An 11,175-nucleotide genomic window follows, 5' to 3' on the forward strand; every position below is an offset into this window, starting at 1 on the left:
AAGCCCACGCAAGGTATAACCAGAGTTATACTGTGTGTGAACATGGATACAAACAGTCATACCGTGGGAGGTCAAAGTCACAACAATCCTATGGCAGATGGGGTCCCACACCTCAGGGTTTAGGGAAAATTATGAAATCAGACTATAAAAACAAATATAAAGCTCTGAATTTTCAAAACTCAGTGAGGTTCTACTGCATTTTAATGTAATTTTACCAATATTAATAAATGCAATTTTTATCGATTGTATTTATATTACCTTAGAAATTCAATGTGTAAAAACTTCAAAGCAGCAATCCTTACAACACCTCCAAGACACAAGAGTTACTTCTGTCAATTGACAGCCAAAGCCAAGATGCTACTCATCCTGTGTGGCTGGGTCGCCTGCATGGTCTTTTGCAGCCAGTGAGGAGCATAACATATATCTCCAAGGAGGTAAACAAACAAACAAACAAACAAAAACCCTTAATGTTGGAGTTGTTTGGTGTTTTTTTAAGAGTAAAAGAGATGATCCATGGTGGGCAGGGAAAGCCATCATTTTCTAGGCAAACTCCCCAGAAGTTTAGAAAGGGACTTAAGCATTGACTATAGTCAATGGCCTTAGGAAAGGAAGAGCAGCAGTAGATGAAGAGAAAGGTAATAAGGGAAAATAAAAGTGAAACAAACCAGACCTCTGCTAAAAGGTTTAAGTGTAAGACCCAACACACTACCAAGAGATGAAACACATCAAATCACTGTACCCAATAATTTTATCAAAGGAAGCAATGTAGTACAGCAGTTGAAAAGACATCTGGGGTGAGGGCTGAGCAAAAGTGAAAGAAGCTCTTTGTACTTGCTGCCCAAGTTGGCAGTGTGTACCCATACATGGGCAACCAAACAAAAAGAGAAACATCTTCTGTGGAAGGGACTCAAGACTGTGCAAGGGATGTGAAGTAATTCCTCAAAATTGTCCTTCTCATTCAGCAGTGGTGCCTACCAAAATTATGTTCTCTGGCAGGATGAACAACAGACACCAGCGGGGAGTCAATGTCACTGTCCCTTGCTTTGGGAGCAGTCTGCTCTGGCAGAAATTATGGTCCCATCCATCAGCACTGAGCCTGTTCTTTGTCAAAAATCTCTGTGCCCATGCAAAGAAAGGTCCAATATAAATACTCTGCATAGCAGTTCCCCAGCTTTCACTCTTTGTCCTCTGAAGTATAAGTTTTCCCATTTTGAGGGTTATGTTGCTACCATAATTGATGGTGAAATTTCAACACATGGGAATGCTGCAGCTAGCGCTAATTTAGGTGGTGAGGGTACTGACAGATGTGCAACTACAGCAGCATGGCTGTCAACAGGGTTTTTTCTGTGGCCAACCATAGGAGGTAGTTTTGAAGAAGCCTGTGGTATTCAGGTTTCCTTTCAGCTGGCATCTGGCTACCCTTGGTATATCTACAGTTAGCAAGTTGTTGCATACCATTTTCTGTACATTTCCCTTTGCTGCTTTGCATTTTCAGTCTTTAAACAAACAGCCATTGTCTAGTGGGTCTCAATGTAGAAATAATCTGTGCACCAGAAGTAGAGACGTGGGTTGTGCAGGGAAGGGAGGGTGAAGAGCAGTTCTCCTTCAAGATAATTCTAGGTCTTAACGATTCCTTGTTACGCAGAATGACAACCTCTGTATAAAAATGGATTATTTACATTGGTATTTTTTTTCTAAAAATTGTATGAAACTGAATTACATCACATTTGCCCTAATCATTTATATAATAAAAACTATTGTTGCATTTCAGCTATCAAGACAAGGTATTTAATATTGCTTTCTTTAGCCATCAGGGAGGGGTGTTGTTGTTGTTGCTGTTTTCTTTTTTTGTTGTTTTTTTTTTTTTTGTTTCAGAGAGCTGACCATATTTCTGATGGATTTAAACCAGCAGGTGTGTATTTTGGTTGTTCAGTTCACACTCTGGTATTTATAGTTTCTGTTAGACTAATAATGAATCTTTGAAGAAGCCCATCTGTTAGGCTGCACAACCGCGACTTTGAAGACTTTAATTTCTTTTGAATTGCAATATTCTCAGCTGCACAATGAAAGACATCTTTTGATCAGTCCATAACATTATAACTTCTCTGCCAGGCTTATTGTACTTACAAATGTCTGATTTGTATGCTCGTGGTGCTTAGAATCTGCATTACAGAGTAACCAGTGTGGAAGCTTCACATATTCTCATGAGACCATCCCAGTCAAAAACAGGTGAAAGAGGGTGGGCAAACATCCCTTCAGATGGTTACAGGCTGTTCTTGCCTCAGCCGGCTGACACTGATAAATTGGCACTTGATAAATTCTCAGTAAGACTGAGGAAAATGTGACGTGAGGATGTTTCATGAGTACTTAAAAATGTGTCAAAGAAAACAGAATTACAGAATGGCTGAGGCCAGAAGGGTGAGGGTGCATTGCTGGTTCACTGCCATCTTGATGTCCACCAGCCCAGCCAGGTCCTTTTCTGCAGAGCTGCTTTCCAGCTTCACTGATGCGTGGAGTTACTTCTCCCAGATAGAGCATTTTGCATATCTATTAAATTTCATGAGGTTCCTGTTGGCCTATTTCCCTAGCCCATTGAGGTCCCTTTGGACAGCAGCATAAACCAAACCTTCTGTACCCCTCTTACCTCCAGGACCATACCCTGTGGGAGTCTGCCAAGTAGGCCCTCAACAGGCCAAAATGAGGAGCAACTTTTAGATGTACAAAGCTTGTGCCATGTAAAATGTTTAAATTCAGCTGTAGCTACAAGTCCCTGAAATGGTGGATAGCAGCTCTAGGGAGTATGATGACTCTCTTGGCAGAGGGCTCAAGAAGTGAATTTTGTTCCTGTTATTGTTGGTTCTGCTTCTGAAGGCCTGACGATTTTTTACTCTCTCTTTATTCAGGCAACTGCCAGACAATGCAGTTTCTGAAGAACTTCTGACTCATGGGGTGAAGCCTGACATTGGGCCAGGATGAAAAAATTGGAAAAGTCTTCTGTGGGAGTCTGTGAACTGCTTTCTCTTCTGAGGGAAAATCTGGTTATATTTGCCCTACATTGTAAAAGTAGAATAATAAAGAGGAAAATGGGCTTAGTTAAAATTGACATTGCTATGATTAAGCAGAGGTAGGTTGTAGGAAAAAAATACTGAACCTTTTGAATAAGTCCATGCACTTTCAAATGACTTGTTTTTACATTTCCTGAAAGTAACTTAAAAGAAGAATAAACACCAAACAAATGAGAAGAAAACATTCTGGTTTAGTTGAATGGCAAAGAATTTATAGTTATTTTGTTGAAAAAAAACATTGTCTTATTTCAGGCCAATTAAAAAAAAAAAAAACAACCAGCAACTTTTTTCTGTTGTTCAGTCATCAATCCAACAATATATTTATTCCTAAATTCTCACTGTTCTTCAAAAACTGGGTATGTCTGAAAAAAAGAATAAGATATTTATGATTTATTTATTTATTTTTACACAGAAATATAAAAAAGCTCATGTGATATAGATCCAATTTACCTTAAGAATGCTTATATTTTTACTGTGGTGAACACTACAGAGATACAGGACTTGGACAAAAGATAATATAGTCTCTCACAGATTAAAAATATACATCATTTTAGTATAAATGATGTGGACATGCAAGATGCACGTTGGATGTTGAATGCAATTGGTTTCCTAAACAAAATTGGCAAGTGAAGCATAAGAGCTACAGCATCAAAGCCTCAAGAGAGCTTCTCTGCTGTACCTGCTGTCAATGAAGAAGTGTTATCTTTCACATTCAGACCATTTATTGCATTGGGCAGTCTAATTTTTACTCTGCCAAGTGATGAATATTCTTTTGCTTCCTTTGGGAGACTATTTGACAGACTAATACTCTTGTCCTCAAAATTTTTTTCTTAAAAGTCACCTCTGCTTTTCCTTTCATCTGTTATCATTGTGCCATCAATGATTCGTTTCCTTTTAGATAGTATCAATCTACCCAGCTAAATTTGCAGAGTCGTTTATTTAGGGAGTTTTGCTTTATGAAATGGAGTTAAGCAGGTGTTTGTTTTCAATGGTCTGATTTAGAGAAATCTCTCAAATCCATCAGATTTAATTTCTACCAAGTTAAATTCTAATATTTTTCTTTCTTAATATTTTGAAATTTCTTTTCAAGCAGATCATTTGAAAACTAATTTCAAATACAGGATTTCTCTATGAAAGCTGTAATCTCTCTGGACAATACCCACAAGACAAGTTATACGAGGCTCTTTTGCTTTAATTATATTTCATCTAAGAGATTATCCAAGATACATGAGAAACACAAAGTAACTTTGCATAGCTTTTGCCATATCCTTCATTCCTTCTAAGCACTTTCCAAATGATACCCAAAATATTATTCCAAACATAATTTCCAAATGATATTTCTAATAGTGTTTCCCCACTAATTGTGCTATGCAACAGAGGCATGTTCTGCATTGTTCATCTCTATTGCAATACACGTATTTTATCATTCAAATCCTTTCAGACACTGTCGTTTCTCTCCCTTACATTCTCAATCACATTTTAACACACAAACTGACGTCCACAGACATTTGGATGCACACACACTGCAGGCAACCTAAATGTCCAACTTCTCTTATTGCTGGTAGTAGAAAACTTCATGTAATGTTGTGATATTACCTTATCTACTGAGCCTGAGGAATTGGCCTATCTTTTATTGACTTTTATTACCTGTTGCACTTTGTTACCCATTGGGAGGGTAGGATATAGGTAGCTGAGCAATGGGATTCCCTGACTTCTCTTTCAAGAAGGTGGAGAGACAGAGGAACCAATTCTGCAGCCAGCAACTAGAGACCTAAATAAAGTCATGAGGGAGATGGGTTGAAATTCTTGTTATAACAGACCATACATGGCATATATCTAAGCCAGTGCTCTAATCCAGACAGCAAGTGAGGCATGCACTTATGCATCGGTGTCGATTATGCTCTGAATTTTCACAGGTGTTTAAGAGAACTGGGACACCCAAGCTCCAAATTGGCCATGGGCTGTTCTTATAAAACATAAAACTTGGTGGCAGTTACAGAGTTTGTGCTCTTTGCCATCTCCTCTCTGTTACCATCTTTGACGTTTTCGTTTTGAAGAGATATTTTTCTATGAACATTGAATATTGCTATATTTATAGGGTTGCTCTCAGATATTTAACTTTATTATTTTCTTAAAAAATAACATTTTAGAATGCTATTTCAGTCCGTATGGACCTTTTAAAGAAGGTAGTGTTCAAGACTGCAACTTACCAACTGATATTGTAATGTTTATAACTGATTCAGATTCAACAGCGTCTTTGGTAACATATAGGGAGGAAAAGCCAAGTGGTTTATGTACCTAGAAGTTTATAATCAGATCCAGCTGGACCCAGAGTACATCTATAAAGAAAAGCAAAACAAAAAGTAGCAGCCAGGCAAAAGTCTGAGCAGTTTCATAAAACTGGCAATTACATTCTTTCAGCTGCAAACCTGACTCATTTTTACCCTCAATTAATGTTGAGGGGTGAAGCACATACTTAAGCAAAATAACATTGTAGTTTGAAAAGTTTTCTTTTTAATTGACTGAAATTTTCATACTGTTGGACATTTTTTTTTTGTAGAATATCAGTCCACATTTCAGCAAATATGAATCATTAGAGCTCCACAAGCTTCAGCAGGAAGAGGTAATGCTCAAATTGATTTTGATGAAGGATTGAGTCTAGGCCACTGCTATGAAATTGTAATTTTGAAATTAGGCAATCTTGGCTAAAATACTGTTTTATTTCTCTGGTATACATTTAATCGATACAGTGAAATCATTACCTTTTTTAATTATTTTAATCAGGTGGCTTTCATTCCCTTTTAGTTACATTTCAAGAATAATTCCCTCTGCTTTATGAATTTGGGTTAAACCTTAACTTGTTTGCTGCTGCACTGTGGCATACCTGTTTGCAGCCTGTAAGTTAATGTCATCACTTTAAGAACAGCTGTAATATGGATGTCTGCTAACACACCAAATTGCTATGTTCAGAAGGGTTAGTTGAAAGCCTCAAATTAACATAACATACAGATGGCCTTCAATAAAGAGCAATAAAAGGGTTTGCGGTTCAAAAGTAATTTATGGCTGAAACTGTTGTCCCTGGCAACACACCTACACACTTTGTGGAATGTATTACTGTTTCGTCTGCCGGAAGGGAAAAAAAAAAAAGAATGTTTAATGAAAATAAAGTATATTATTAAAAATGGGAGAGGAAAGAATTTGGATTAACATAGTCTTTCACTATTTTTGTTAATCCTAATCAAGAGTTATCACAGAAGTATCTGTTAAGTTTTAACTCTGTATAGGAGATGTTCTATCTTGAGAAGAGAGAATTAGAGGATAATAATTTGGGTCTTTAAATAACATCCCCACAGGAACATATCTTGAGGTGTTTCTAGATGTCCTTTTTCTCTTTTAAGATGAAAATTCAGAGCTGCTTTCGATGGTTTGTAATTGTATAGCTGTCAATTTTCCTTTGCAAACCGCAGGATAAAACATTAAAAGTAATATAAAAATTCATGAAAGATAAAAATTAAAATTATGAGCACAATGGTGACGAGGAAAGGTTATTACTGAAGCACTTTGATAAGAATATGTTCTCTGTATTTTTTCACCTGGAAATGCCAGAGTTTCTAGACTGAAACACACATAAATATTTACCGTGTGCTCCTGATAGCCGTGCGATAACTCTGTCTTGAAGCTTGACCCCATCATCTGCTATGTGTCACCCACTGGGTCTGTTTCTAATACTTTAAAACTCACCAACTTTAAAGCAGCACCAAATAAAAGTAAACAGAAGTCTTGCTTGTATATTCTTTTGTTTTCCAATGACTTCCCCACCACACTACTCGTTCTCTCTTCCCCTATCTGAGTGGTTACAGAGGTTTAAGGTTTAATTTTCTAACTGGCCTTGCACAAATATTTCCTTCTGGGTATTCGACACAGTGTCAATAGATAAATCTCATGTTTGGGCACAGAGGCTGTTCCCTGAGGATGCCCAGCAGACCTCCAGCTGTTTGGAGGCTGTGGGAGCTTTCCCTTGTTTTCCAGCTAGACGAAGCTTGGGAAAAACATGGAAGACCTACATGGAAAACCCATGTTTGTCAATTTGCGGAGAGCCCCCTCTCTTCTGAAAACAGCAAAAATGAGGTTCAACAGAGTCACAAGAGAAATATGATAAGGAAGGTATTGTGGATTCACACAATTTTTATATGAAACAATGTTTTTTTGTTTGTTTGTTTGTGTTTGTTTTTTTCCAGGTCTGGACAATTCTTATAAACAGACCTAAGTTACAAGGATTTTTAAGGTATTTCTGAAGCTGATTTTTGGACTGAAATTGGAACACAACCAGGAAAGGGGAATCTGATCACTGACCCCATTTTCCCAGCCATACCATATAACGCCTGTTAGGCAATTGTACATATATTGTGCTATGAATACATATTTCCAACATATCAGAGATTATACTGCTCTTATTATATCTTAAATTTAGCTCAAGTCTTGCTCCTTTTGCACCATTTAGACTAGACCTTCCATGCTTTTGCTCTTAGGAAATTTCATGGTTTTTTGTTTTTTGTTTTTTTTTTTTTTTCTGGCCTAAATACACTCAAGATCTATTTATAGTATCTATTTATGTGTTTATTCCTGTGCCAGTATTATCCTTCAATAGAGAGTGCTCTTATCCTGTCTATATTTATACGATGATTGCATCCTATTTTCACCTTTTATGTTTTGAGACTGAACAAACCAATTTGCCTGTCTCCTTTCATGTGAATGACTCTCTTTACCTCTAGACTTTCTAGTAGGCTGTTCTCACAGTGGACCAAATTACAATATTTGTAAATATGGTATTGAACAGTAGTCAGGATTATTTTCCTACTAAACCCAGCAGGTTAGGCAATGTACTATGTCACCATTCATCAAAATTCATGTGTAGGCAAGTATGACCCAAACCTTTTTTGCTTTTAAAAAATGCTTAGTCTTACAGAAAACTTAAATATTCTTTCTCTGCCACCTCAAATTCTTAAATAGATTTCACAGAATCACAGAATCATCTAGGTTGGAAGAGACCTCCAAGATCACCAAGTCCAACCTCTGACCTAACACTAACAAGTCCTCCACTAAACCATATCACTAAGCTCTATATCTAAACGTCTTTTAAAGACCTCCAGAGATGGTGACTGAACCACTTCCCTGGGCAGCCTATTCCAATCCCTAAATTTTTTTCAATGAAAGGAAAAAATAGTTCAAATGTTGTTGGAAAATGTTTAGCTACCAAATAAACACAGATGGATACTGTTAATCGATATTGGAAAGTTTAGAGGAACTGCAGATCAGCAAAGCTTGGAAACCACCCTGATATACTGGTTTTGGAAAACGCACTCCTTGATTATGATCTGAGTAACTTCACAGTCTAGCTAAAGAATTTTTAAAGGAAATATTTTAGAATTCATTTTTAATCAGCCAATTGATTAATAATCTAATCAACATTCTCAAGTCTTGGAAAACTGTTATCAGTGAATAAGTGATACCTGGTGAAAAGTATGAAAGGGACAATTAGCAACTGAGAGTTAATTAAGAGTAAATATGAAATCCAATACATGATATTAACATTTGCTAACTAGAAGAAAAGATTAAAGCTGTTCAAAACTTTAAAAATGCTATAGAAATGTGTGTAAATCTTTTATAATTTTTTCACTGAAAATTAAAGTTAAAATCAAAATACTGTTTCAATTATGTTTCAATTTATATTTTATGTCTGACTTTCCTTGCCTTGCCTTGCCTTGCCTTGCCCTGCCTTGCCTTGCCTTCCCCTTTCCCTCTTTCTTTCTTTTTTCTTTCTTTTTCTTTCTTTCTTTCCTTCTTTCTTCTTTCTTTCTTTCTCTTTCTTTCTTTTTCTCTTTCTCTCTTTCTCTCTTTTTTTTTCCCATCACCCCTCTCTGATAAGCCTTTTAAATTTCCCTGCTACAAGCAAGACAGTGAAAAAGAAATGTGGAATAAGCATACCCTCCCTGCAGCCTTCAAATTTTGGACAGAAAATTTATTGGTGAAAACTAAGAATAATATTTTTTCATTAGTTTAAATTAATTCATTAACTTGCTTTAAACTTGTGACTTGTAGAGTTATTTATTACTCTAAGCAGCTATACCAAGGCGGCATAAATGATTCAGTTAACTTTAATTATGTTCAAAATGTTTGAGCTGCTGATCCTAAAACAGGGATCCATATAATAAACTCTACCACTCACATATTAATGACCATTTTTAACATCATTTTAGTTTTTTTTTTTTTTTTTTTAATTAGAACTAACTAATTTCCAGAAGCTGTGTCTTTCATTTCCTCATGGAATTCAGGACAGTGTGAAACTGTGAAACTGCCTTCTGAGAACTCCAATAAAAGCAATTTTATCACAAAGACATTTTAACCAAAAGAAACCAGCAGTGAAAGATCAATCTTTAAGAAGTCCTCTTTGTTCTCCTAAACGGCATTATTACAGGAGATTTGTCCCTGGGAAAAAGTTCACAGAAGACACCCCATCACATTTCTTCCAGATTTCCTATCAAATAAAAACGCAGTGGCAATAATCCTGGAGTGGCTGCATAGCTGTGCGTGCAGGGTTCTTTGGACAGAAACATCTGCCTTCATGGTTGTGGTGGTTTTACTCGGGTGGGCGGCCGAGCTCCACCACAACTGCTCTCTCACTCCCCCTCCTGAAAGAGGAAGGGGGAGAAAATACTATGAAAAGGGCTCAAGGGTTGAGATAAGGCTGAAGAGATCGCGCAGTAATTAATGTGACGGGCAAAACAGACTCAGCATAGGGAGATAGTAAGATTTATTGCTAATTACGAACAAGCTAGAGAAGCAAGAAACAAAGGAAAGAAACCAAAAGCACCTTACCCCCCATCCACTCTCTTCCACCTCCTCCCCCAGAGCAGTGCAGGGGAACAGGGGTTATGGTCAGTCTATAGCGCTTCTTCTCCGCCGCTCCTTCTCGGTCACTCTTGTCCCCTGTGCTGTGGGGACCCTCCCACGGGATGCAGTCCTTGCTGAACTGATCCGGCGTGGGCTGCCCACAGGCAGCAGCTCTTCAAGAACCTCTCCAGATGTGGGTCCGTACCACGGGGTCCATCCCTCAGGAGCGAACTGCTCCAACCTGGATCCCCCACGGGCAGCAGCTCCTGCCAGGTCACCTGCTGCTGCGTGGTCTCCTCTCCAGGGGCTACAGGTCCGGCCCGGAATCTGCTCCAGCAGGGGTCTTCCACAGGCCGCAGTCTCCGTCGGTGCAGGTCCACCTGCTCCACCGTGGTCTCCTCCACGGGCTGCAGCGTGGAACCCTGCTCCACCGTGGTACTCCATGGGCTGCAGGGGGTCTGCCTGCTTCACCATCATCCTCACCACAACAGGCCGCAGGGGACTTCTGCTCTGATGCCTGGAGCACCTCTCCCCCTCCTTCTTCACTGACCTTGGCACCTGCAAGGCTGTTCGTCACTCCTCTCACTCTCCCAGCTGCTGTGTGGCGCAGCGTTTTTTTTTCCCTGTCTTAAATATGCTCTCACAGAGGTACAAAACAACATCACTTATTGGCTCAGATCTGGTCAGCAGCGGGGCCCTTACCAAACATGGGGCAGCTTCTAGATCCTTCTCACAGAAGCCACCCCTATGGCCCCCTGCTACCAAAACCTTGCCACGTAAACCCACTACAATGGTCTTGAAAAGAACGAACAATTACCCATAGAGGGGGAGCAATTTGGAGCACTTTCAGCTCGGGTACCTGGTGAAGAGATGTTCAGGCTTTTAGCTGCAACCAGAGCCTGAACTGTCCTTCCAGGCAGAGGTTAACCTTTGAGGATATCCTTGGTGTCCCTCATTTCTGTTCTTTGGAGGCAAGTCACACTGGGAGGTTTGCTGAGCACTGAGGCTGTGGAGGACATACAGGGACGCTCCAAGGGAAATTGGGAGTGCAGAGGAGGGGTCTGTCAGGAGCAGTCCCTCAGCCAGCCTCAGGCACCACAGCACCTTCTCCCTCTCCTTGAAGGCAGCCTGAAACTCTCTGTGCTCTAAGCCTGGGCTGTCTGGAATGAGACTATTCACTGAAAGCTCCCTTTTGCTGCATTTTGCTCCCACTGCTGTT

At 39.1% G+C, this 11,175-nt stretch overlaps 1 long non-coding RNA gene across 1 annotated transcript; it reads right to left on the minus strand.

Annotated features, from left to right (window-relative positions):
- Nucleotides 1-432: 432 nt before the first annotated feature.
- On the minus strand, nt 433-10,593 carry LOC310899458. Its single transcript, XR_014584291.1, has 3 exons — nt 9,942-10,593; nt 4,713-5,404; nt 433-3,427 (listed from the first exon to the last, which is right to left on the minus strand). It is a non-coding gene; the product is annotated as an uncharacterized lncRNA (long non-coding RNA).
- Between the last annotated feature and the right edge of the window lie 582 nt (nt 10,594-11,175).

The sequence above is a fragment of the Anser anser genome, assembly GCF_964211835.1.
Source record: "Anser anser genome assembly, chromosome: 4".
Taxonomy (NCBI): domain Eukaryota; kingdom Metazoa; phylum Chordata; class Aves; order Anseriformes; family Anatidae; genus Anser; species Anser anser.